Source organism: Equus przewalskii, chromosome 12, assembly GCF_037783145.1.
Source record: "Equus przewalskii isolate Varuska chromosome 12, EquPr2, whole genome shotgun sequence".
Taxonomy (NCBI): Eukaryota; Metazoa; Chordata; class Mammalia; order Perissodactyla; family Equidae; genus Equus; species Equus przewalskii.
Genome location: NC_091842.1, coordinates 21905339 through 21932394, shown reverse-complemented (window position 1 = coordinate 21932394; position 27056 = coordinate 21905339). Strand labels below are relative to the sequence as shown.

General features: G+C 48.8%; 1 pseudogene; it reads left to right on the top strand.

Annotated features, from left to right (window-relative positions):
• The first annotated feature begins 301 nt into the window (after window positions 1-301).
• On the top strand, window positions 302-10813 carry LOC103556857 (histone H1.8 pseudogene; annotated as a pseudogene).
• The last annotated feature ends 16243 nt before the right edge of the window (window positions 10814-27056 follow it).

Sequence of the window (27056 nt, the reverse complement as noted above, 5' to 3'; positions counted from 1 at the left end):
TAATGTTTCTGTTGCCTATGACCAAAAGCATCCTAACTGATAGAGATGGTCTCAGACATGTTGCTCCCTCAGTATCTGAGCTCACATACGGAGCCTCAGAATCATAGAATGATGGAAGTCAGAGAGCTCATCCTGTCCTCATTACATAAATGAGAAGATGCAGGCCCAGAGATGGGGAGCAACTTGCCCCAGGACACATAGCTGGTGGGGGGCAAAGCCATAATGCACACCCATGTTTTCTGACCCTTAAAATTGTCTTTCCTTTACCCACCACCCACTTCTGGCAAGGCAAAAGACTGATATGCTTGGGAAGAAGGAAGAAGGAATGAAAACCAAGAGGCATAACTTCAAGAAGAAGATCCTCTGGGAGATCTGGTAATTCCCCAGGAGCCCCTCGGCCCTTCCCCCACCCCCACGCACCAGGACTCAGATCTACTTAGTGTCCTGTACCCCGTGATGCAGTGGTATTAAACCCCACAGCAGGGCCTGATACACTCCCTTCTGGGACCAGTGGCCCTGGGGACAAGTTGTAGACCAGGGTGATGAGAGGGCACTGATGAAATGCTGACTGTGATCAGCCAGACCCTTTTGCTTAACTGCACCATTCGCAGCCCTGAGCAAGGGGGCAGTAAATCTCAGACACACAGAGAGAACTGCGTTGAACCACGGCGGAAACCTCAGCTTCAGGCAGACCCAGGAGACATCAGTGCGTCTGAATCACCTGCCTTTTCTTCTCTTTACCAGGTCAGGGCTGAGGACTCATAGACACACTGGGGCTGACCTTGAATCGAAGTGCACTGATTTCCACAGGAGCAAACAATCCCAGCATAGAGAGAACGCCGTGGCAGAGATGCCTACTGCTCACCTAATTTGGGTGTCCTCCTCTTCTGAGTACCTGGGAGGGTTACTTTTCTCCACACCCTTACTCTGTGAAGGTGGGGCCATGCCATCAGTTCTGGCCAATTGGTTGTAAGTAGAATGGATGCATATTTCTTCCGGATCAAAGCGTTTAATTGCTCGTGTAAAATCTTCCAGCTTCTCTTCCCTGCGTCGGCAATTATGGAAACGTATGCGGTGGAAATGCTACAAAGTGGAAGCGACCTGGAGTTCTAAATCACTATGTGAAAACAGCCACCCAAGAGAGTGCTTTCAGTCGGCAGTAAGGAGCAGACTTGTGTTAAGTGGCTGAGATTGCTGTGCTGTTTGTCATCGCAGCAGAACCAAGCCTAACAGACGCAGGAGTCCAGTCAAATCAGTAACAGCCTCCACCGTCTTATAAGCACTTACTGTGTTTTAGGAACTGTGTGCCGAGTTCTATGTGCCTTACGCCATTTAAACCCCACACTGACCCTATGAAAGGAGACTCAGAATTTTCCCAGGGACTAAAATCTAAGAAATGGTAAAGCTTGAATTCTCATACCCAGGTTGATTTTACTCCAAAGCCTCATATGCTTTTATTGTTAAACATGGAGGAAAAAAAAAACCACAGGGAGAAAAACTTTTATAACGTATTGAAAAAATCAGATAGAAAAATCTGTATATAAGACGACCCCAGGGGCCAGCCCCGTGGCACAGCAGTTAAGTTCACAAGTTCCGCTTCAGTGGCCCAGGGTTTCACCAGTTAAGATCCCAGGCGTGGACCTACACACCACTTATCAAGCCACGTTGTGGCAGGCGTCCCACATATAAAGTAGAGGAAGATGGGCACAGAGGTTAGGTCAGGGCCAGTCTTCCACAGCAAAAAGAGGAGGATTGGCTGTAGATGTTAGCTGAGGGCTAATCTTCCTCAAAAATAAGAAAAAAGATGATCGCAATTATTTTTACATACACACACAAAGAAACAGAGACAGAGAGAGAGAAAATGGGAGCGAATCACAATATGTACCACTGAAATCTTTAATGGGTGGTTTTATGGAAGATTCTTATTTTATTTTTTATGCTTCTATAGTCTTTTAGGTCTTCTATAATGAATAAACATTATTTTATAATCAGAAAACAACGCATTTCTAAACATCAGATAGTATCCAAAATAGAATATGAATGACTGATATCCGAAACATCCATGCCGCAGGAAGTGATGGAGAAGAAATGCTTACTAAGGCCCTACTATGTGTCTGACCTTTTTCATATGTTAGAGTATTTCATCCTCTCAATGATCTGAGAAATAAGGATTTCTTTTCCCAAAGCTGGGATTCAGAGGGGTCAAGTGACTTGCCTAAAGTCACATAGGTATGACATGACAGAACCAGGATTTTGGACCCAAAACTCATGATCTTTCCACTACTTGGTGCTCGCTGCGACTAGCCCTGCTAGGCAGCGGTTCACGGATGGTTTTTCGTCTTATATCCCTCCATTCGTATGAATGTCAGGATGCCTGAATTTTACCTCAAACCAGAGCCGTACCTCCCCGTGAGGTTTCCCACAAGAAACAATGGCAAATGAGAATCAAGGTATTAATGTATTCCTTACCCACATTTGTAATCTTATTCGCCAAAGCATAACTCCAGGGCTGGTGTTCATGGCCTTGTTTAAGGACCTTTGGAGGCATTTCCTCCTTCTGTGTCCCAGTCTTATCTCGAGCCAGCCCGTGAGGCCAGTCCAGCATGAGAGGAGCAAGGGGAGCCAGGCGGCTGGGTCTGCCCTGAACATCCAAAGCCACACACAGGACATGGGTTTCTAACTTTTCATCATGAAAACTCTCAGACTCAAATGTAGAGTATAACAAACTCCCGCATATCCATCACCCAGCTTCAACGACTACCAACATTTTGCCATATTTGTTTCATCTATACCTTATATTTTATTCCATCTCTATCTGATTTATTTTAAAGTAAATCCCAGAGATCATGCCTCCTGCACCTAAATACTTCAGTAACACCTCATAAATGGTGGACATTTTTATACATAACCACAACGGTATCATCACACCTCACAAAATTATAAACTTATGTAATACCCAGTCCATATTCAAATTTCCCAACTGCCTAAACAAATAAATTTTTAAGTTAGTTTTCCAAAATCAAGATTCATGTCAGTTTCATTCACTGAGTTTGGTTGGTAGGTCTCTCAAGCTTCCTCTGATACAATGACGACATCACTTGTCATCTAAATGTGAACATTTTGGAGAGTGAAATATGGTACTATTAATAATATATCAGGACAAAGAGCACAAGCCAAGATTGCCCAGGGACAACCACGTGGGGACCCCACCTTTCAGTGCCCCCTTGTTTTCATGCCTTAGAACAAGACTCTGGCGGTTGTCCTGCAGAAGGATGCTTGTTCCAGTTTGGGATAATTGCTTCCTGTGGGGCTGTTTCACATGTTCCTTTACCTCGCATTCTTCTTACAGATACGAAGTCTACAGCCCAAAGGTTTGATTAGATTCAGGTGGTGTGTGATTTTTAAATGTGCAGTTGCCCTGCTGTATTAACTTCCTGTTGCTATTGCCACAAATTACCGGGAATGTCGTGGCTTAAGACAATGCAAGTTTTCTATGTTCTAGTTTTGGAGGTCGGAAGTCTGAAATGGGTGTCACTGGACTAGAATTAAGGCGCCATCAGGGCTTCATTCCCCGTGAGGCTCAGGGGCTTGTCTGTTTTCTTGCCTTTTCTAGCTTCTCAAGTCTGCCCACTGTCCTTGGTTCTTGATCCTCTTCCTCCCTCTTCAAAATCAGCAATGACAGGTGGGTCTCATGATGCCACCTCTCTGGTTCTCTCTCTCTGCCTCCTTGTCTCCACTGAAGGACCCTGTGATTCGGTTGGATCCACGCAGATGATTCAGGGTCTTCTCCTTACTCTAAGTCATCTGATTAGCAACCTTAGCTCCATCTGCAACTTGAATTCCTCTTGCCACGTAACCTAGCATATTCAGTTTCCCAGAATCAGGACATGGCCATTACTCTACGGCCGTTGTGGTAATTGTGGTTGAGTCGCATACTAAAATCACCTGGGTCTCCCCTCCTCTTGGGGAAAAGCGACAAGTGGTGATGATTACATTGGCCACAATAAACAGCCATGAACTCTCAGCCTCCTCACATCTTCCTTCTACCGTCCCTTTCTCTGGCTACGTCTTGAGTGACCGCCACCTTCCCTTTAGGAGACATTAAAGGGATACAGAGAGTGTTGTCACAGTTAAGGCACATATTTTAGGTTCACACTTGCTGGCCACAGGGCTTTGAAAATGTCTTTCACCTTCTCTGGCCCTCAGTGTCCTCATCAGTGACGTGAAGAGAATGATAACCAATTCTGGACAAGTCAGGCGAAGTGTGACACTGTTTAGAACAGCATCCGGCACATGGAACATTCTCAAGCCCTGGTGGCTTCCCCCACTCGCTGCCCTGGCTTCACCTACCGCGGTTGCTGCTCTCGCTCCATTTGGAACCTGACTTTGTTGTCACCGCTAGGTTTGGCTCCGCACTACCTCCTGTAGCTGCCAACGTGGAACTTGTTGTCCCTGGAGCTGGCGGGGCTGGTCTCATCCTTGCCATCTCAGTGTAAGTGGTTCTGGCTAAGGTGAGAGAGGGTTTTCCCTCTGGTATGTGTAACTCCTTAACTAGGCTTCTTAAAAAGAAGAGGGGTTTCTCTCAGTAAGCCACTGGATCCAGAGGGTGCAATTCAGAGGGTGAACAAACACCGAAGTCCCCACCCTCAGACGACTGGAGCTTAGAAGGAGCCCAGGAGACGGTGCTGGGGTAGTGACCCGGAGAGGCTGCCAGGGAGGAGATTCAAGGGGTGTCTTGGAAGCCCAGTGGTCACCCTCTCTGGTCCCCACAGTTGGCTAACTTCTAGTCCTTGAACCAACAGGGAGAAATAAGCATCCCACTCTTTCAGCTTCACCACACAGCACGGAGCAGGAAGAATGAAGAAGAGAAAACATTTGCCTCCCGTATTCCAAGACAGAGAAAGGGTGTAGGCATTTGAACGGAGAGGCCTGAATGCGTCAGTAACGTGTTAGCACTGCCTGCGAGTATTTTTATAGCTTTGAGTTATCCTGAAGGCTTAAGAACCCTGAGCCAGAGTTGACAGCTATAGCTTTAGATATAGATAGATGTAGATATAGATGTATAAACACATATTTATATATGTATATAGTTATTTATTTAATTTAAAACGAGGAGATACATCCAGGGTCAGATGAAGAAGCAATTTCTAATAGATAACTTGTATTTCTCAACTTTTTCAGCGTGGGCTCAGTGCCGTGCTATGCGCTTTTCTGATGCCCTCTCACAAAAGGCCCAGCAGGGGGGCAAGAAGGTATTCACAGCCCCGTTCCACAGGTGGGGAAACTGACAGTCAGACGTTAAGGAGGTTGGCCAAGGACAGACAGGTGGTACGCTGACTTTCCAAGTCAGAGAATTTAGAATTTTTTTGCTGGCAAAAAAGTCAACGTGTCTGCCAGGGTCCCACAAAGTAACTGAATATTTGAACGAGGCTGTTTGATATTTGCATATCTTTAAATCTTGCTCTAAATGGTATCATTTCTTTTAAATAGACTAAGCAACTATGAATAATTAGCAATTAATAATTATTATGCCTCATTAACTTAATAAAGGATTTTGTCTTTATACAAAATGCGGAGCTAATTGGAAAAGAAAGTTAACCCATGCTTTTTCAGCTCCCACGGGGAGGTTTGCCCAGTTGGAGCAGATGCCCAGAGTCCAGAAAACACTGCTCACCTTGGGCCAGGTCACCCAGGCTGCTCACCTGTGACAGGAGAGCTGGAGGATGAGATGAGAGCTGGAACCTGGCCTTATGAACTTAAACCTGTAAAGAGCCCTGCCACTAACCAAACAGAAATCTCAGGAAACAAAACAAAATAAGAAGCACAGTGACCAGCTTGCCAGGGCTACGTGGCCTGTGACCGGAACGTTGGGGATGTGGGCAGTGCAGAAATCTCAGCTACAATTTGCAGGACTGCCACTTTGGAAACGTAAACATAGGTCAGGTAGCCCTTTCTCCTAGGAAGAAGGAGCACGGGGATGAAGTGTCACTGGAGCACTAGTCCAGGGTCACAAGTCCAGAGAGAGAGATGCACCCGCTGCTCTCCATTTTGCAGCCCCTGGTCTCGACCTGGACCAGACAGGATGATTGCATCGGCATCTTAAGTGGTCTCCCCACCCCCAGTCTTGCTCCCTTGCAATCCTAATGACAGCCAGAGTGAGTTTGTCAAAAGGAAAAATATATGCTAATGCTCCCCGAGGGGCTCTTAAAGCTCTTGTGTTGGCTTCCCACTGCCCTTGGGATGAAGCCCAGAGGGAGGGAGCCCCCCCTTGACACCCCAGGGTCTTCTCATCCTGCTTTCCTCTCTGGGTTCTCCTCAGGAACATCTGCAACAGCACTCGCTCATAAAGACACACTCAGAATGCTAGATCTGAAGGCCCAGCGGATGGCTGCTCCAATGTCCGCAGACAGCTGTGTGCAGCCCTGTATGAAGAGCACAGAGTGTACATCCTGGCCTGGAACAGGGGCTCAGTGAAGATTGGCCTTCACTGTAAGAAACCTGGTGCAATTCCCAGGTCCTCATCAGCCACCTTCCTTTCGGGACCCACCCCTGCCTGTTTCATCCCATCTTCTAGGTCACAGCATCTCCCCTGCTGGCATATCTGGCCAGGAGCCCTCCCTCTCTTCAACTTGCGCCAGGACAGGAGTCTTAGCCACACCTCCTGGACCAGGAATCTCATCTCCACCATTGGGCATGAACCCCTCAGGTGTGTAAGCTCAGCAGCAGAAGATGGCCTCATGGTTACAAGTGTGGACACCGGACTCAGACCTCATGTCAGAATTCCAGCTCTGCCACTTTGCAGCTGTGCGATTCTGGACAAGTCATTTACACCCTGTGCTCCCATTTTTTCATTTGTCAAATGAGAAAGACGGTAGCACTAATGTTCTATGGTTTTGTAATGCGTGCAAAGCAGGTAGAGCTGGCACATGTGAGATGCCCCATGTGTGCTGGCTCTCATTGTTGCAGTTTTGGGGTTTGGTGGAGGTCAGGACAAAGCTGGAGCCAGTGACCCTGGGCATCTGCCCTTACCTCTAACGTTGCGCTACTCTGAACGAGTGCTTATACACAGGTCCCGGGCACAGGCGGGGGAGTGTCATCTTGCCTCTCGTGCAACGAGAAACCTGATACACAGGAAACGTCAGGAGCTTCTGCCCAAGATCAGAGACACAGAGAGTGGCAGAGCCAGAAGTCAAACCCACGCCTGTCTGAACCCGAAGCCTGCTCTTATTGACACCGTCTGGAGCTTCACCTGGGGTTCCTCTGTGACCCCGCCTGAGGGAGGTTTCTCTCTCCCTCTGCCCATAGCACCTGCTCCCTTCCCATCACTGGAGAGTCCCCACTTGTCCTTCCAGCTCCTTGGGAAGCTTTGCCTGACTCCCTCAGGCTGGGTCTCGTGTTCCGCTCTTGTGTTTATCCATCCGTGGCCACATCAGTCGGGAAGGGCCGGGTTATACCGCAGTCATAAGTGACCCCACGACCTCAGAGGCTCACACAGTGCTGTTCTGTTTCTCTCACACACCACTTGACCATTGAAGGTCACCAGCCTGGCTCCAGGGCCCACATGGACGGAGCAGCCTCTATCTAGAACATTTCCAATTGTCATGGCAGAGGGTAACAAGGGTCACTGTGACAGGGGCTCAGCATGGATGAGCTCCGAAGGCAGAACTTGTCCTGTTGGTTCACATTTTATTGTCCAAAAGCCACAAGCCACACAGCCAAAGTGGACTGCAAGTGAGGGAGAAGCACAGCCCTCCTGTGGGTGAACAACCCAGCGTCCACCATTGTGGTTCCTGTCACATTATAACGCGGTGAGCCGTTGACTTCTCTGTCTTCGCCGTGGTGAGCGTCCCCAGGCAGTGGTCTTTATCTTTGGATATTACCTCGCATGGTACCTGTGCCAAATAGGCACCTGCCATCTACACATTGAATAGACAAATAAATGCCTGAATGAAGTCCAGGCCAGAGCCCTTTCTCCATCCCAACTCCTCTTACCACCTCCTGCTGCACAGAGGCAGCTCATACAAATGACTGCTCCAGCCACACAGGCTCTCTTTTCTTTCACAAACACGCCCACTCGCTTCCCTGCACAGGGCCTTTGCACATGCTGTCCCTTTTTTTTTCCTGGAACACTCTCCCTGAAATTTGTGTATACTGAAGACACCTTCCATGACCACTTCATTCAAAGAGTTCTCCTGCCACAGCCCTCTCCAGCCTCACATCCTGTTTCATTTTCTCCACAGGCATGGTTACTGTATGAAATTACATTGTTGATTTGGTTACTTGCTTAGTGTTTGTCTTCCTGATGAAAATATGGCTCCATGAGGCAGGGTCCCTGCCCATTATGTTTATTATTGTACCCCAAGAACTGGAATAGTGTTTGGAATTAGTTGACACTAAATATATATTTGTTGAATTAATAAGTGAATGAATAAGTAAACATGTAAATACACAATTTATTGTCACTGTATAGAGAGCAAATGACCAAAAAATTCTCCCTGCTTACTATAGAAATAGCGTCTTGAGAAGAGGAATGCATGAGCTCAAACTTCCCTGGATTTTTTTTTAAGATCTTCAACCCATCAGAATCAGCCCTGATGCCCTTCTAAAATGTATTATGACAAGCAAAATGATGGAGAATTAAGAGTTTAATTAATGTTTATTATTGCTAGCATATTAGTTTGCAGTCAAATTTATGACCCGATAGATTTGCCGTCTTTCTGAGTGGCAGGTTGATGTCACGGTGCCACGGTCTTCGGCAGAAGCAGGAGCTCAGTGCTTTTCTGCCATCTTCCAGCTCCTTGTGGGGCAGGCCGCACGGCACACCAGGAGAGGCACACGACTGCTCACTCATTCGTTCCGTGAAGCCTGATGGAGAACCTACAGCACGCAAAACTATGCCAGCCTCTGCAATGAGCGGACTGGGAGTGAGTGAATACATGCATGTGTTTATTCACTCAACAAACATTTATTTTTGTCTCTAGCGTGTACAAAGTGCTGTGTTAGGTGATGAATAAAACAGACACGGAAATAGAAAATGTGGGTCCGGTTCAGACTCTGGAATCTCACAGAAGTTCACGGTCAGTAAGCAGCAGAGACAGATGTGACTGATGCTAAGTTAACCGTGAACCTATGGCAGTGGCTCATAGATACTTCCTTCCCCCGAGTCCTGTCATTCCTCACCCCTGCCTTTAACCCATCAGCAAGCGCTGATGGCCCCGCCTCCAAAATACAGCTGGAATCCACCTGCTTACCTCCTGCTCTACCTGCCCCGCCTCACCTCTCATCTGAATGTCTGCGGCTCCCGCCCTCCACTCCCACCCACTCCCAAATAATTCTCCACACGGCCACTGAGTGAATGTTCAAACCCTCCAGAGGTTTCCCACTGCTCTGAGAACAAAATCAATCCCTTATCACAGCCCACAGATCCTTGCCCCACTCGCCAATCCCATCCTCACCTCTCCGCCGTCCTGGGTTAGCATCCTTCTCTTCCTCCCCACTAGGAAATCGGCTTTGGTTTTACTCATTAAGAGATAGATTCATTAAGAAGGCTTTCAGCTGCAAACAACACGAAACCCCAATGAAGGAAAAGCAGCTCTCTTACCTAAAAGGAAGTCTGTTCATAGCGCCATGCCAGAAACAACAAAAACCCAAGTTCTTTCTGCATTCTGATTTTCCGAGCTGAAATGTGGCTTTCTGCAGACTAGCTGCCTCAGAGCATAAGATGGCTGCCGTGGTTCCGAGTGTTACACCTTTTCCCAAATGTTGCTTTCTATCTGTGAGGAGAACCTTCCCAGAAGCCCCTGTATTCTTCCCTTCACATCTCATTGGCCAGAATCATGTCATATGCCTGTTCCTAAACCAATCACCAGCAATGCGACTAGGGTGACCTTGATTACTTTAGACTCATCAGAATGTAACCCTAAATCATGATGGGGAGGGGTGGGCATCTAAACAAAAGTGAGGTTCTGCCAAAATGGAAAAAGGGGATAACCGTGTGGGGACAAAACCAAACTGCCTGCCCCACCCAGGAGCGGGGTTAAAGAGCACGATGGGTTTCAACCCAGCTCCGCCACTTACAGGCCATGTGAAGATGACAGTCCTTTTGCCTCTCTGCATCTCAGTTTCCTCGTCTATAACACGAAGCGGAGCGCCAGCCACCTCACTCCTGTGCTACACGTGGCGCTGGAGGTGCTGCAGGCAGGAGAGCAGCACCCAGTCGCCTTGATGGCAGCCATCAAGATTTACATCCTGCAGAAGTACCTGAGGTTGGACAGCATCCGGTTCAAGTACCTGCTGCCACGGGCATGCACTGCAGCCTCCTCCTGAGGCCCATCAGCTCCAAGGCCAAGGGGCCACCAGCAGCTTCAAATTAGCTTCCAAACACAAAAGGAAAACCCAGCCTAGGAAGATGCCTGCCGTGACAGCTCCCAGGAGACCCAGTGAGGCCAAGGAGAAGGGCCCCAAGAAACGAAGTGAGGCAAAGAAGGACCTCCCAACCCGAGTGAGGTGCAAAGGGGACCCAGGAAGGCAGGGGAGGTGAGGACGGCTCCCTCCAAACGATGTGCAGCCAAGGAGAAGGCCCCCAAGAAAGGGGACTAGCCCAAGGACGAAGTGGAAAGACTGGCTGAGGCCAGGAAGGTCCCCCCCACAACCAGACAAGGCCACACAGGTCCCTCCCAGTACCAATGGGCCCAGCATGGAGTCAAAGGTCAAAGGCAGAGGGAGCAGCCAAGGTGCTGAGGTCCACTGGAAAACAAAGCTGGGGGTCAGAGTTCCAAATGCACAGGGGCCAGCCCCGTGGCCAAATGATTGAGTCTGGCATGCTCTTTGGCGGCCTGGGGTTCGGTTCCCGGGCGCGGATCTACACCACTTGTCAGTGGCCAGGCTGCAGCAGTGACCCACATACAAAATAGAGGGAGATTGGCACAGACGTTAGCTCAGGGAGAATCTTCCTCAGCAAAAACATTTAAGTTGTATAAAGATGCTAACTACATACTTAAAAAAAAAAAAACTCAGTCACCAAGGGTAAGAATGGTGCTGCTTCCCCAGCCAAAAAGAAGGAGGGAGCCAAGGTCCCTAAAGGGGACGTTGCCCTGGAGGCTGGGGAGGGGCTAAAAGCCAAGGCCGCTCCTCCTCTGAAGGGCAGTAAGTCCAAGACGGTGCCTGCACTCCTGGCCAGGAAGACAGAGGCCCCCAAAGGCCAAGAAGGCCTGGCATGCTCAGCAAGGCCTCGTCGCGCAGAGTGTCCAGCAAGAAGGCAGAAGCCAAGAGCTAGAAGCTGGGGTGGAGAGGAACCAAGATTCTGCTTGAGCTCTCGTTCCCCAACCATCCATCACTCTGTGTATTTATTTCATTTAATTTATCTATCAATAAAGACTCCATCCACCAAACAAACAATATGGTGCTTAAGATATGTTTTATGAATGAAGGAAGGAAGGAATAGCATGCCATTCTGGGCAGCTTATTTCCTCCTGAAAACAGATCTGATGTGTCAAAATGCTGAACAACATGAAAAATAACTCCTGAAATGGAAACTCTAGAGAGATGGACATTTTAAGTTTGAGGTTTTTTTCATATAAAAATGAACTATGAACAAGACAGATGGAAAAAAAAAAAGTCCAGCCTCAACTTCAAACATAAGCTGTGACAATACAGGCCGTGTGTGGCCATGAATATTTAAGGAGAGAAAGCCAGTGGAGCAGACGGCTCAGGCTGATCGACCCCAGCCCGGGCCTTGGCACTGGCAGAGGGGGAGGACCGTAAGGCGGTCTCGGGACCACCAAGCCCGAAGCACAGTGATGTCCTGAATAGTCCTGTTCATTGCTAATGCGGGGACCCAAGGCAGAGGGGTGCTGCTTGGCAGGAAGGGGCGAGAGAACAGATGTATTTATTTGGCATCTGCTCTGTGGGGGGCCCTGCAAACAGCTTGTCTCATTTAATTCTCACAACGAACCCAAGAAGCCAGCGTTCCTACTCCCATTTTACAGATGAGGTCACTGTGTCTCTGAGGAGTGAAATAACATATTTAAGGGGATCTAATTGTGTAAGAAACATTTCTCCTTGGCTGGGAGTAAATGTTCTAGGTGCTTTACAAGCGTGAACCCATTTATTCCTCGTGGCAAGACTGTGAAGTAGGGATCGTGGTTTTTCCCACTTAACAGATGAGGAAACCGAGGCACAGAGAGGTAAAGTAACTTGCCCACGATCGTGCTGACGCCTGAACCCAGCCATCTGGCTCTAGAGTCCACGTTCTTAAGCACCACCCTGTGTAGAGGCTCCCGTTAGTCGCAAATCAGGATTCCAACTCCTGTCTATCTATTTCCGAAACAGAAAGGTTGTCCTGCTGCCCCACGCTCCCTTCCCATAGGAAACAATGTAGCTATTACAGGTGGCAGCACCTGGAAATAAAAGGATTAGACCAGAATTGGAAAAGATTAAATGCTTATAGGAGCCGAGATAATGGAAGCAGGTCAGACGCGTCCGAGACAGGAGCGATGAGAGAACTGGGGTGAGTGGACAGCACCGGCCCCCCTAAAGGGGGAGCGTCATTCGGACACAGCCACTGGTGTCATAAGGTGTTGGAGACCCAGCATGGCCAGATTTTCATGTGGATTCCTCCAAGTTTTAGAATACTAATAGTCAACAGAGTAGATCGTGTGTGATTCCATCTACAGGAAGTCTAGAAAGAGGGAAAACGAATAGGTGCTGTCAGTGAAGAGAGCAGGTCCTCGCAGGCAGCAGTGATCAGGGGGAACAGGAAGTGCTCGTGACCCTCTCTTTCCTCATCCAAGCTGGTTACACAGTTGTGCTTACTTTGTGCTAATCCATTGAGCTGGACACTCGTGATATGTGCGTGAAATGTGTATTACACTTTACAAGAAATTTTGCTTTTGTAAATCCTGGAACTAGGAGATAATACTCTGTGTCAAATACAGTTCTTAGGTCACCTGTGTGCCTGTGTGTGGCACCTGTATTAAGCCTTTGGGCAATCACGCTTGCATGGAGTCGTTTGGGACTGCAAGCATAGGCTCTTCTGTGCTAGGAATTATATGCAGGGGCGGCTAATGCCACAGGACACATAGCGTGAGCCCGTCCATGGTGGAGCAGACCAGACTGCTGCTCCTGAAGGGGGGCGGCCCCTCTCGTAGGAATTCAAGCAGAGGCTGGACAACCATTGGTCAGGGATTCTGCAGAGGCGCTGGGGGAAGGAGCTGAGTAAGGTGACACAGAAGTTCCTGCCAGTCCTGAGAGCCAAGGAATCCAAGATCCTTTATCCAACCATTCACTCAACAAATACTGCTGAGTACTAAGTACCTCCTCCGTGTCAGGCATGTGCTCGGCACTGGGCATTCAGTGGGGAACAAAACAGTCAGCGTCCTTTCATTTAAAGACCTTGCGGGGCCGGCCTGGTGGCGCAGCAGTTAAGTTCGCACGTTCCTCTTCTTGGCGGCCCGGGGTTCGCCTGTTCGGATCCCGGGTGTGGACATGGCACCGCTTGGCACGCCATGCTGTGGTAGGCATCCCACATATAAAGCAGAGGAAGATGGGCACGATGTTAGCTCAGGGCCAGTCTTCCTCAGCAAAAAGAGGAGGATTGGCAGTAGTGAGCTCAGGGCTAATCTTCCTCAAAAATAAATAAAATAAAGTAAAGACCTTGCAAACCCTCAGGGTAGGGGGAGCATGAGTCAGTTCAGTGGAGAGGACAATCATGAGGGAAGATGAGGGCGTTCTGCTTCCGTCTCATGCGGGCCCATTTTAGCGTGGGCGAAGGAAAAGGCCCCGGGAGGGAGGGATAGTTCGGCTAAGACATGAATCATCATTCATATGATGTGAACTAGCCAGACAAAGGGAGCGGGGGCTGGAGGATGGAGGGAAACAGGCCTGTTGGAGGAAATGGGGAAAGTTCAACTTAGTTGAAAGGCAGCCAGTGTGAGAGGCAGTTGCATTCCTGGAATCTGGCTGCATCTTTATTTCCAGGATTCTAAGAATGCAAAAGTGTAAGGCCCCATAATTCTGAGCATCTATGATTCAGCAGCTCTCTGTTATGAAGATTCTCTGAATTTAGTTTTCCAAGATTCCGTGAATACACCTTTCTAAGTCTCTGGTTTTCAGGCACAATGAATTTGCATCCTAATTTTACTGCAGGCTGACCCTGCCCTGGATTATTCTCTGCTAGTATAGACGAGGCTAAAGAGAGGTGTTTGGAAGAAAAAACCTCATTCGCATTTGCTCCGCAATCTGCCTCCCAATTAGACCCTGTGTTCTGCTCTGTTCTGGGAAAAGAGACAAAAGAAAATGCAGACAGGGCCCTGCTTAGGCTAATGAGTGCTCTCCGCTGGCAGAGTTAATGCCCAGCCCCGCTCGGCCGCCAGGCCATCGCCAGCGTGGGGTGAACACACAGACTAATTTATGTGGAAGAAAAACACATTTTTACATGGTGCCCTGACACCAAGACAGGCGTTTCCTCCCCACAAAACAAGCCCAATTATCATGGTAAGCTCTTTGGCCTTTTCTGTTCTATGAAAGAGTTGCAAATTCTCTTAACCCTTTATAGCACTGGGAAGAGGAGCCAAAAGAATGGTGCAAATAGAGCATCTTGGGGAGGAGGAAGGTGAGTCTGGAGATGTGGGCCATGCAGCTTGATGCTAAGAGCTTGGGCACTGGAACCAGAGTGTTTGACCCAGAAAGCTGCTCCCCCATTCGGTGCCTCAGTAGCCCCACCAGTAAATGGTGGTGAGCACAGTGCCTCAGCGGGCTGTGGAGCCCGTCAAATGAGTTAACGCAGCCGAAGTGCTCAGGATGGTGGCTGATTCACAGTGCTCGCTGTTTCTACTAAACGGAGGCCAGAGAATGCTACACTATATGCGCCATGTTAAGGGCTGTGGAATTATCCAATGAATGATCATCGCCGATGGAAGGGTCTTAAGCAGGCAATGAGTTAAACAGACAAGATGGGCCTTGCCGATGTGTGGAGGGTAACTTGGCAGGGGTAAGAGTGAAAGGGCATGGTGTGCTGGGGAAATGGCGAGTCGTTTACAACAAAAGAGCGTGAGGCCCACGTGGCCCGGAGCGTGGCAAGGAACGGCAGACGGAAGTGGAAACGTGGTTACGGGGCGTCCTAGTCCATTCGGGCTGCTGTGACAAGATGCCAAGAAGGGTGGCTGGTAAACAGCAAAAATTTATTTCTCACAATTCTGGAGGCTGGAAGGCCAAGAGCAGGGAGCATGCAATGCCGGGTTCTGGTGACGGACCTCTTCTTGGTTGCAGACTGCCATCTTTGCGTCATGTCCTCACATGTTGGAATGAGAGCAAGAGAACTCTCGGGGGTCTCTTTTATAAGGGCAATAATCCCATTTATGAGGGCTCCACCCTCAGGACCTAATCCCCTCCCAAAAGCCCCCTCCTAATACCATCAACTTGGGGAACAGGTTTCAACATATGAATTTTGAGGGGACACAAACATCCAGACCACTGCAAGAGAAATCACCAAAGGGTTTTTGAACAAAGCAAGTCATTAATTATACTTTGTTCCAAGTGTCAGAAACACAACTCATATTGGCTTAAGCTAAATATAAAGGCTCATGTCATTGGAACGTCCTGTAGTAAAACTAGTTTTAGGCTAGATTAGCTCTAGACTAGCTGGACTAGAATCAGAGGCTGAAGTGATTTCTTCAGGACACAGCTCCCTCCATCTCCTCACTCTGCTGTTCTCCAAGTTGACGTCATTTAGGGCCAGGTGTTCCACAGCTGGTGACAAAGATGGTACCAACAGCTCCGGCCTCACAGCCTATCAGGCAAACCACGCTGGGGGGAGGGAGCATTTCAGGCTGGAGTCTCATTGGGCTGCTTTGAGTCAGGTGGGTATCCCTGAACCAATCATTGAGGCTGGGGTGGGATTCTTTGATCTCTGATTGGTCAGACCTGGTGATGCGCCTATTACTGGTGTAGGTGGGCGGTGGGATTATGGCCTGAGAGCAGAAAGGGATGGCTCCCCCCCAGGAAAGTCAGAGGGGTGGGTGGGTGTGTGCGTGTACGCACGTGTGTATTGTTTGTTTTGTTATGGTGGTTGTGGTTGTGTTTTTACCAGAAGAAGGATTGATTCTAGGCAGGCAAAAAGAACATGTTCATGAGATATACATGTATGTGTTTATTTTGTTCATTTGTGCTTTTGAATATAAAGTGGATCTGTGTGAGCAAAGACTAGAGCAGGGCTGTCAAACGTGTGACGCCCTCAGCTCCCTGCCCCTCCCTGCACTCGTGCAGACCGGACTGATTCACGGCTAGTCCACCCAGCCCTCTTTTTATTGATCCTGGATGGGTGGCCATCGGTCAATCTGAGTGAGAACCGTTTGCCACCCCCGGATTGAGGGCAGGAGTCTAATTTTTTTCCTATTTTTTGGATGCCATACTACTCATCTCTTTAAACCGGAAGGAGATAGATGAAGGGGAAAGAGGGCTCATGATCTGTCATATCTCCACATTGAAGAAAAGAAGGGAGGAACTGGGTGCAAAGCTGCAGAGCTGGAGTCCGGACTGAAGCGTCCTGTCCCGGCTGCCAGCTGGGGGGATGCTCCCCAGCACTGAGCCCAGGAGTCAACTGACTCTGTCTGAATCCCGTCTGTCCTGCTTACTAACCCTGTGACCTGCGGGAAATTGCTTCCCCACTGTGGACTGGTTTCTTCACCTGGAAAATGGAAATAACAACTCCCCCAGGGTCACTGTGATGACCGAAGGGGCGATGCAGGCAAAGAACTCAGCCCAAACATACCAAGCGCTCCAAAGATAGATGTTATCTTTGTCATCATGGTTCCTACACCTTCCTTCTGTTTTCCAGCTTCCAGGTGCTCATCTTTATTTTTAATTCAGTTGAGGAAGTGAGAAAATTAAGATAACCAAGTGGTTTAGTGACAATGTTATGTAAAACTGTCTCCCTGTGGATCCTTCCAGGCTAAATAGAGAGGAGTATTTGAATTTCTGAAAGTAACTCCGTCAACTCTCTTCTCCTTGGGGAGTGAGGAGGCTGGTAAATCAAATACAGAGAAAGTGGAGTTAATCAAACAAGGCCGCTGTGTTGACCGAGTTGGAGTCAGGAGAAGAATGAGGGTGCAGCAGGAGTACAGCCAAAAATGCCTGGAGGGCTCCCCGTTGCCTACAAGATCAAACACCTCAGAACCTGACTCCACAGGATGATTTGGCCACGGGGGCCCCCTGTGGCCTCCACTCCTGCTCCTCGTCCCTGAGCCCCAGGCGCACACCTGGCTCCCCGTGGCTCTGCTTGTGTCACGCCTTCCGTCTCGGAGGACCTCGATGACACCACTTTGCCTTTCTGCAGTACTGTCTCTCCATCTGTGAATGGGCAGAATAAATTCCCATATTTCCTCATGGGAACGTTGGGAGTATGATGAGGGCCGTTTGTGAAAAGCGCCTGGAAGAACGCCTGCTGGGCAGGAGGTGTGCAGAGAGCTCCCACTGAGCCTGGATGTGGCTGCCTCGAAACCCCTGTGACCTGACAGGGACGATAGGTTGATGGCCTCCAGGTTGGGGAGGGCCCAGGGAGTGTTCTCAATCATCCAAGGAAACCAGAGAAATTCCTTTATAGTTAAAGACCCTTCTCTGGACCCTACTGCGGACAATTCCACACTACTTAGGATATGCAAAGATAAAGCCTGATCATAGCAGTCTTAGATTGTATCATTTGTAAGAAGTGAAGAAACTGTACTGTCTCAAACACCTCATCAAGGAAAACACTTGGATGTGTGACTACATGAGAGCAGCAGCAATTATAGCCATTGAAAACTTCCTATGTACCAGGCACTGTTCTAAGTGTTGTTCGCATATTAACTCATTTAATCCTCACACTTTATATTTCAGATGAGGAAATGGAGGCACAGAAAGGTTAAGGGACTTTCCCAAGGCTGCACAGCTAGTAAGCGGCAGAGCTCAGAATCTTAACTGCTACGTAAAACCCACTCTCACCAGTGTTCCACAGAAGTAGAACGCTGTGGTGCTCCTCTTTCCTGAGTTGAATAATATTTCTTAGTAAGCCAATTCTGAAAGTTTTTGACCATTTATATTATATGACCCATAATACATATAATACCAACAAATGCTCTACAGATCAATACCTGCTTTTATTACATACAATGTGCTTTGATAGTTTCCATAATATTCTCTTCTACTTTATATCTTTTTTTTTTTTTTTGAGGAAGATTAGCCCTGCGCTAACTGCTGCCAATCCTCCTCTGTTTGCTGAGGAAGACTGGCCCTGAGCTAACACCCAAGCCCATCTTCTTCTACTTTTTTTTCTATGTGGGACGCCTACCACAGCATGGCGTGCCAAGTGGTGCCATGTCCGCACCCGGGATCTGAACTGGTGAACCCCGGGCTGCCAAAGCGGAGCATGCAAACGTAACTGCTGCGCCACCGGGCCGGCCCCTATATCTTTTCTTTTCTTAAAGATTGGCACGTGAGCTAACATCTGTTGCCAATCTTCTTTTTTCTTCTTCTTCTTCTTTTCCCCAAAGCACCCCAGTACATAGTTGTACATTCCAGTTGTAGGTCCTTCTGGTTGTGGCCTGTGGGATGCCGCCTCAGCGTGGCCTGATGAGCGGTGCCGTGTCTGCACCCAGGATCCGAACCAGTGAAACCCTGGGCTGCTGAAGCGGAGCGCATGAACTTAACCACTCGGCCCCGGGGCCAGCCCGTATTTTAGATCATTTTTAAGTGTTGGTTACCACGCGCTACATGGATTTCAAGATGCACTAATTGGTCATGATTCACAGTTTGAAAAGCACTGCTCTAGACTCAGTTATAAAAGGCAGGGCCGGCTCACCAGCAGAAATCTGGCGCCCAGCACTGCTCGTGGCCATAGCAGGCGTCCGTCAGTGCTCACCCAACCGAATGTTTAAACACAAATAAGCTTTGCAGCGGAGCTTGCGTCTAACCCACAGAAGCATTTTCTTTTGCCTACACAGAACTTACAGGTTTCGTAAAGTTTGCTAACGTTTAAGAATCACGGGGTTCACAGCACATCCGGATCTCCAGCTTCGGAAACACGCAGCTCTGGCGGCTGGAGTAACTGCGGGTGGAGAGCGCCGCGCCCGTTCAGAGAGCCTGTGCTCCACTCCCCCACCCTCAGGCCCCAGCCCCACTCACTCCAGCTCAGTTTACTCATTCTCTACCTACCTGGGCCCTGTAGGCATTCGGATTTGGGTCTGGTTGAGGACCTTAAAATTAAAAAAGAAACAGGCAAATTCTACAGGTAAACAATGACCTTCAGACCTCCTTGCCATCCTGCATCCTGGGCTAGCATTTTCAGTGACCTGGAGGCGTACTTGCATGGATGCCTAGGGACATTTGAATTTTGACTTGCTTTGGTTGCTTCTATTTATCTAGTTATTTTAGGACGTCTCTGCTAATGCCACATATCTTTCTTGCTTAAAGCCTTTTTTATGGTCCTTCTAGGAACCGGTGTTCCCTTCTGGGAATCTTGAGAAGCTAGGTACCAATCAGACACTTGGAGATATTGTTTGTTGTGACTTGTCACGAAGATGTGGCTCTAGCAAGGATGGGCTATGTATGAGCATGGGCTCTGGAAGCAGACTGCCGTTTTCCAGCTGTTGGCACGGGAGCAAGTCTTTCAACTCCTCTGTATCTCTGTGCCTTCACCTGTAAAAGGGGAATCCGAGAGGCATAGAGCATGCCGGGCTTGGGGGGCTGATTAAATAAGATAATCCACATAAAGTGCTTCCTCACTGCGCTCTATAAATATTAATAGTTATTACACACTGAAAACACTGGGGTATTTTGTCAGCCTGGTTGTGCCTGAATGCTGTGGTGTGGGGTTCCCTGGGCACAGGAGGGTCTGTCAAAGACTGTCACCAGCTCAGGATGAGGCTGGAGGGGAAGGACTTGATTGTGTTTCAAGCCCACCCTTTATGTTCATCATTCCCCAGGGCTCTCTGGTAACCATGGCAACCCAGCTTACAGGTTGCCAAGTTCAAAACAATATATCTCCATGAAAGAAGTTTTGCTGACATCACCCATCCTGAGGAGAAGGGAATGAAGGCTCGTGGGTCTGCGCTGCGGTCTGTTCCAGCCTGAAGATGCGAGAGCTTCGGCTGTCTCTTTGCGCACGTCCACCTGAGTAATGATGTCCAGGCAAAAATAGGGCCTTTATTATTAAATGACCGGTGTGATAGCCTTGAGCACCATTTACTACACTTACAACTGAGCCTGAGCTTTGGGGTCCCATGAACTGAGATCCACTCTTGACTTAGCTACTTGCTGTGTGACCCTGAGCAGATAACTTAACTTCCCTGTGCTTTAGTTACCTCAAGGATGAAATGGGCATAGCCCAATGCTCCTCAAATAGTTCCTATGAAGACCACACTAGTTGGTGTATGTGAAAGGCCCGGCATGGGGCCTGGCACACAGTAGGCCTGCAGTAACTGTTACTTTCCCTCCTCTCCTCCAGCTGTGACTTGTCGGGTCTGCTTGGGCACCCCTGATTCGATACCTTCACTTTCTCTAAGTGTTTTGCCAAGAACACTCCCTCATGTCAAGCCTCAACCCCCGACCTATTGAAAATGCCCTGGATTTTTCCTGAGGAAACAACTGTACAAAGATTCATCAACGAAGATCTTAACCACAACAGCATTTATAATGGCAAAAAATTGCAAGCAATATAAATATCCTACAGTAGAGGACTGATTAGAGAAAGTGAGGTATATTCATAATAGAGTATGCGACCTGTTTACAGTGACAACGCATGTCTGTATTTATTGATACAGAATTGCTTACTATGTTATAAAATAAAAAGCAGATCCTAAAAGACTCTCCATAGGATGGCCATGTGCACAGATAGGTGGGTAGGTGGACAGGCAAGTAGATACACAGATGTCCAAATAGTAGTAACTGCTGGGTAATTTTCTTTTTAGTTTTCTTCTCTGTGTCTTCTATGTTTTTTACCAGAAAAAAATGTATGCCTTGTGCAATAAAATATCTCTAACACAACCCTGAAGGTAACACTCACGTAAATTAATATTAGTATCCCTTTTCTAAGGTTCAGGTCAAAGCCGTCTTCCACCACGGGCTTTCCTGGAGACCCCTGGCTCCCAGAGAATTTCCTTCTTCCTTCTCCAAAGCCTGTGCAGTCCTTTGTGCATCTCTGAAGACCTTGACTTCATCTTCCTCAGCCCTGTCCCCACTCCCTGCTCAGGGCTGTGTTCCCAGGGGGCAGAGGCAGGCCCCTTAGGCCCTGCAGGCAGTCAGTGAACGCACGGGTGAAGGTGGGAATGAAGGAATGCCTCCCTCACTCTTCAGAATTCTCGTGTGAGGCCTTCTCATTTGTGAGGCCTTTCTGGACGCCTTCCCTCTTCTCTCAACCCTTTGGATGCTGTTCCCCGTGGAACTGGCCACTCTGAGTCAGTGCTCCCACTCCTACCACCTGCATTCTGGCTCTAACTCTCTCCTGCTGGTGGTCTGAGGCAGAAGCAGGGGTGCCTGGGACAAAGTGCTGTGGACACAGGCCTGGCTCCAAAAGTGCGGGTGGGGAAAGAGCAAACAGTAGCCCAGGCAGTGGGAAAAGGTTTTGGGGAAGGGACACCATTGCCCTTCCTTGGTATAACACTTAGTGTGAATCTTGGAGGCTGGGCAGGGCGAGAGAAGGCGGCATGAATCCAGGGGCCAGCAGCCGCTCTATTCACAGTCTCTATAAGGCCTACAGTTTGACAGTTTCTTTAAACGCAACACAGTGGCATGATTGTTTGGTGCTACCAAATTTCCCTGTTCTCCCTGTATTTCCCAGCCTCACTGGTGGTTAGGTTGGGGCCATGTGGCCAGTGTACCGCGAGGAGAAACCAGATGTGTCCCTTCTGGCCTGTGGCCATTAGGAAACAGTGTGGCACTTCCTCCATCCGTCTCTTCCCCTCCTGCTGCAACTTGAAGTCTCTGTGTTCCAGAAGGTACAGTGACACGGTATAAAAAGACTGCCTGACCACAGCTGAACTTCGCATGGCCCATCCGATGACTTTCATCGTGTTAAGCCACCTGAAAGGTTAGGGTGTATTTGTCACTCCAGTGAAGCCTGGCCTATGCTGACTAACAGGGATCTCAGACTTCTCCCAACCCCTGCTCTCATCTCGTAACCTTCACAAGAAGGTGACCTTGCATCTGACAGGATTCAATATTTGGACTCCACTTGTAGAGTGATGGTGGGGTTTCAATCTACTGGAGAATAGAATCAATAAATATTTGTGTATAAAAATGAAGAAGGAAATAAGTCTTCATGTCTCCTGGCAAACCCAGCAGCTGCCTCTAAAAGGCAGAAAAGTCCGGCCCCTAATTAGGTATTTTTCCCTGTCCTTGAGCTTAGCAAAAGGGGATCCATCCAAACCGAATCCATCAACTTCCAGTGATTTCCTCTCGTGCGGGGACAACAGCATCAATTAGGCCCCAGGATGGATGTAGGTAAAACTTCACTCCAACAAGGATTCAACCTGTCTTGCTTCTAATTGTCCATTTATTTCTCTCACAAACAATGTCAATAGCCCAGATGCTGCTTTCACGGAGCAATGTCTGCTCCCAAGGGAAGCGGGCTGGCGGAAGCAGCTGAGTGTGGCGTGAAGGTTTCCATGGTAATTACGCACCGACCACCAGAAGGCTCTGCCCGGTGAAATCCCTTGTTAGCCACCGGCCAACTAATTAGAAGAGGCCTTTAGCACTTGCTGGTGTTCTGGAGCATTTCTTCCTGGTGGGTTAGGAATGGACACTCAAGGCTTTGTCCAAGCAAGGCCAAGCCTCTTTGGCCCCAATCCCCAGGGAAGGTCACGGGCATGAAGAGAGAGTAATTTATTCCGTTGATCCATGGAGCAGCAGACCTTTGACGGCCCTTTCTTTGCATCTGGCAAGCACCAAGATGTGTTCATGGCAACCAGCCCGCGGCAGAGGTGTGGGGACCACTAAGGGAGGGAAGAATCAAACCGTTCCATTCTGAGAAAGACGCAGAGAGTAACTGAGGCTACAGGGGACACAGCCCTGCCTTTGCGTGGGAGACTGCGGTAGGGACAGGAAAACTTGCTGGGGCCAGAGAAGCGTTTGGGGGCTCACAGGGCCAGCTTCCTGCACGCCTTCCTGTGGAGCCACCCAGGGCTCCGTGCTCAGAAGGATTTAAAGCTTGGTTAAACGCTCCGCTGTCACTCTCTAATGTTCAATAATTTTTTTGATTGTACAATCATTTATTTATACATCTTTTGATTTTTAGAAGTTTCTTTCTTTTTTTACTACTTTACTGAGGTCACACTGGTTTCTAACATTGTGGAAATTTCAGGTGTACATCATTGTATTTCGGCTTCTGTGTAGACGGCATCACGCTCAGCACGAAAAGTCTAGTTTCCCTCTATCACCATACACACGCGCCCGTGCACCTCTTTCACCCTCCCCCCACCCCCTTTCCCTCTGATAACAAACCAATCTGTTCACCTTATTGGTGTGTTTTTTTGCTTATTTTTAAGCAAGGTGCCCTGGATTTTTATTTTTCACTGAGCCCCACAACATTATGCAACTGGTCCTGGGTGCTCAGGTGGACAGATTTTCTGAGCAGGTAAACTGAGGCAGCAGGCTATGGATATGGAGAATGCCTCTATGCACACAGATAACCAGGACTCCCCCCAACCACCAGATACTGGGTCCATGACACTGATGAGTCTCAGACAAGCACGGGGACTAAGAGCTCTGGCTGAGTCAGAAAGATGTGGGTCCAAGACCCCACTGTGCTGGTCCCCTGTGTTCCTGGCAAATGACCTAACCCCTCTGTACCTCAGCGTTCTTATCTGTGCTACAGAGATGCTAGTTAGGAGTTATTTCATAGGGTTATGGTAAATATTGGTAAGTCATTGTTGCTTAATAAATGTTACCTGATACCCTTATTATCATCATTGATATTTTTATGATTATCATTATATTTCCTCCTCATATTGTTACCCAGCCACCCGCTAAGGCTCCTGAGAAGCCCCTGAGATGTCCACGCTGTCTCCAAGCTCGGTCCCTCTGCAGCGGGTGTCCTGAAGGCCAGGCGAGGCTGGAGCACTGCCTCTCTCCCTCTCCGTTCTCCTCTCCTCCCAGCACCTTCCCTCTTGCGCAAATTTCCCCCCATCCCAGCTCCTTAGCTCCACCCTTAAACTCTCAGAATCTATTCTCCCTTCCAATTTTACTAAAGAAACTGGCCCAGAGGTGAGTGACTCGCCCAAGGTCGCCCCGTGAGTCAACAACAGAACCAGGATCTCGTCTTGGTCTTCCCGCGTCTTCCACCGCTCTCTGAGATTTTGTGTTTGACTGGTCAATGCTCCTTCATTTCCGCCAGCCTCAGACAAGTACTTCCCTGTGTTTAAGTTTGCAGGATCTGCTCTCTTCTCATAAATTCACTCAAATCCCCCAGGATATAATTATCGCCAAGAAAATCAAGCACCTCCTGATTGGGGGCTGGTCAGAGCAAGACCCTGGGCTCAATGCATCAGTGGGCAGAAGAAGCTGCTTATCTTAAGCAGCAGCAAGCTGGAGGGGAGGCTAATTGGCAAACAAAAGGAGAAGAGGAGGCTGCTCGAGCGTGACTGAACTTGGCTCGGCCTGCCAGGGAAGGGCAGCCCATCTGAAGGTTGGGAAAACAAAAGAGAGAGAAGGGGCAGCTGGCTCCACTTGATCCCAAGAAAGGACAGCTGGTGTGCCCAGCTGTTCAAGCTCTCAGAAGAGCGTGGACTCTGGCATCAAATGGAATTGGGTTGGAATCCCTCCTCTGCCATTTACTAGCTGTGTGACTTCGAGCAGGTTTCTCTCCCTCTCTGAAGATGTTGTCTTATGTGTAAAATGGGGCTAGTCATGTGCTCCTTTCAGGGTTGTGTTGTGTTTGGATGAAATAATCCAGGTAAAGCAGTTGGCACTAGCACCCAATAAATGTTCATCGTCATCATCATCTTTTTCATGGTTCTTGTTAATATTGTCAAAGAGCAGCCAGATCCTTTGATCTGTCCTCAGTTCTTCCCCGTGATTACGAACTGCAAGGGCATTGAAGGGCAAAGCAGTACTCATCAGACCAATAAAAGTAATAATAAAAGAGGGCGAGAGACATTAACATTTGAGCAGCTTCACTCTGGTCCAGAGAGCGTATTTGGCACTGCTCACCTCCTCATTTCATCTTCACAACCTGTGAGGCAAGGGCGACATTCCCCACCATCTTATTGATGAGGACACCAAGCTTCCCACAGCTGAGGTGCCTTGCCCGGCGTCACCAGCTAGTACGAAACAGAACCGGGATCGGAGCGCCTGTGCATCTGGCCCGAGGCCTCACACAGGGTCCTCCCCAGACCTGGTGGCTGTGAAGGGAGCCAGGAAAGACCTGACAGTGAGTCAGTGGTCCCTGGAAACCCCGGTCCTCTCAGACAGGGACGAAGAGGACACAGCAAGGGAAAGTGAGTGAGCAGTGGCAGGAAAATGAATCGGAGAGTGGGGAGGAGCTGCCTGCCATTAATCATGATGAAGAATAGGTCCCGGAGAGCTGCCTTTGGCTCCACGGTGATTAATGACCTTTTTAATTTCCTTGCGCATCATCCCAATTATGCAGGGGCACTGTGGGAGGCCTCACCTTCCCCTGGGGAGCAGGGAGGTCTGTGTAATGCCCTGGAGCGAGGCAGCGAGGAGGGCTCTGGGGAGATGCCTGACTTGTTTTCCAAAGACCCTGGGCCCAGGGGGCAGGGCTTGGGGGAGCTGCAGATCTGATCTCAGAACTTGGCAGGATGTGGGGCCCCAGAAAGACAGCACCAGGCTTTGGAGAGGCTGGTGACGGGTACCACACTCTGCCCTCAAACTCAGTTGTGAAGAAATAGAATTTTTTTTTTTTTTACAAACTCAACTAAATTTCTATTGTGAGTTCCTATTCTCCCAAAATGTCAGAATCTTCATCTTGTTCCTGAGTTGTGTCTAAGTTCTGGATGTCAAGACGCGGGCTGAGAGTTGGGGCAATTGGCTACTTGAGATTCTCAACCGGGCGGACAAGTATCTTCTGGTTCATCCATCATCTGGTCCAGCCCTCGGTTATCAGTCCATGGAGGCTGCTGCTGAGAAAGCCCATGTTCCTGTTCACACTCACTGGTTCTCTCTTTGTTATTGCTGTGCATCAAGGAGCAATGAGCATCTTGAAAAGGCCTTCTCTGGTCCCAACTACCAAGACAGACCCCCAGGCTTTTCTGAGGTCCCTGATCCTCCAAACTGATGCTCTCTTGAGAATCGAGCTGCAGGGGCTGTCTCTAAGCTCTGTCACCCTCTCCCTCGTTATTCCTCTCCTCTCCTAGTCCCAGCCCAGGGCAGGGCACTGTCACCAACCACCTTCCCCTGGTCCCCAGATCCTGTCCATGCAGCCAGTCTTCTGGGTCCTTCCTCCCTAAAAGTTCCACCTTTTGGGGCACAAAAGCCAGAACCCGCAGGTTATTTCTGTTTGCACTCGGAGGCGTTAACTACAGCGCGAACTCTCTCTCTCTCTCTCCTTCTCTCTCTCTTTTCTTTAATTTTGAGAAGTAAAGTGGAGGTTGGAAGAGAAATAAGGGGAGAACTAATGGTTAATATCTCATAAATATTATCATGCCACACGTACAGAGTGCTACAGAGAGGCTCAGAAGGAACGAACACGTCCTATAGAAAAATCAATAAAATTGTTCATGCAGAGGGCAGCATTTCTTCTTTATTAAGAGCACACGCTTTCGAGTCTGGCAGATGGTGGTTCAGTCTCAGGCCCCTGCTTACTACTGTCCGACCTTTAGCAAGTGGCTTCATCTCCCCCAGCCTCAGTGGCCTCATCTGTAAACTGGGGAGGAGCAAACCTGCCGTAGGATCAGCCAGACAGTGTGCGGAGGAGCTCAGCCAAGACCTCTAGCTGTAAGCATGCAAAGAAGGACGGAGGCAGGTTAGCTGGTTAGAGATAGAAGGAGAGAGAGTGGGGGATGGGGGAGAGAGGGTACCTAAAATTCAGGAAAGAGAAGTTGAGGCCCCACCTGAAGCCAGCCAGAGAA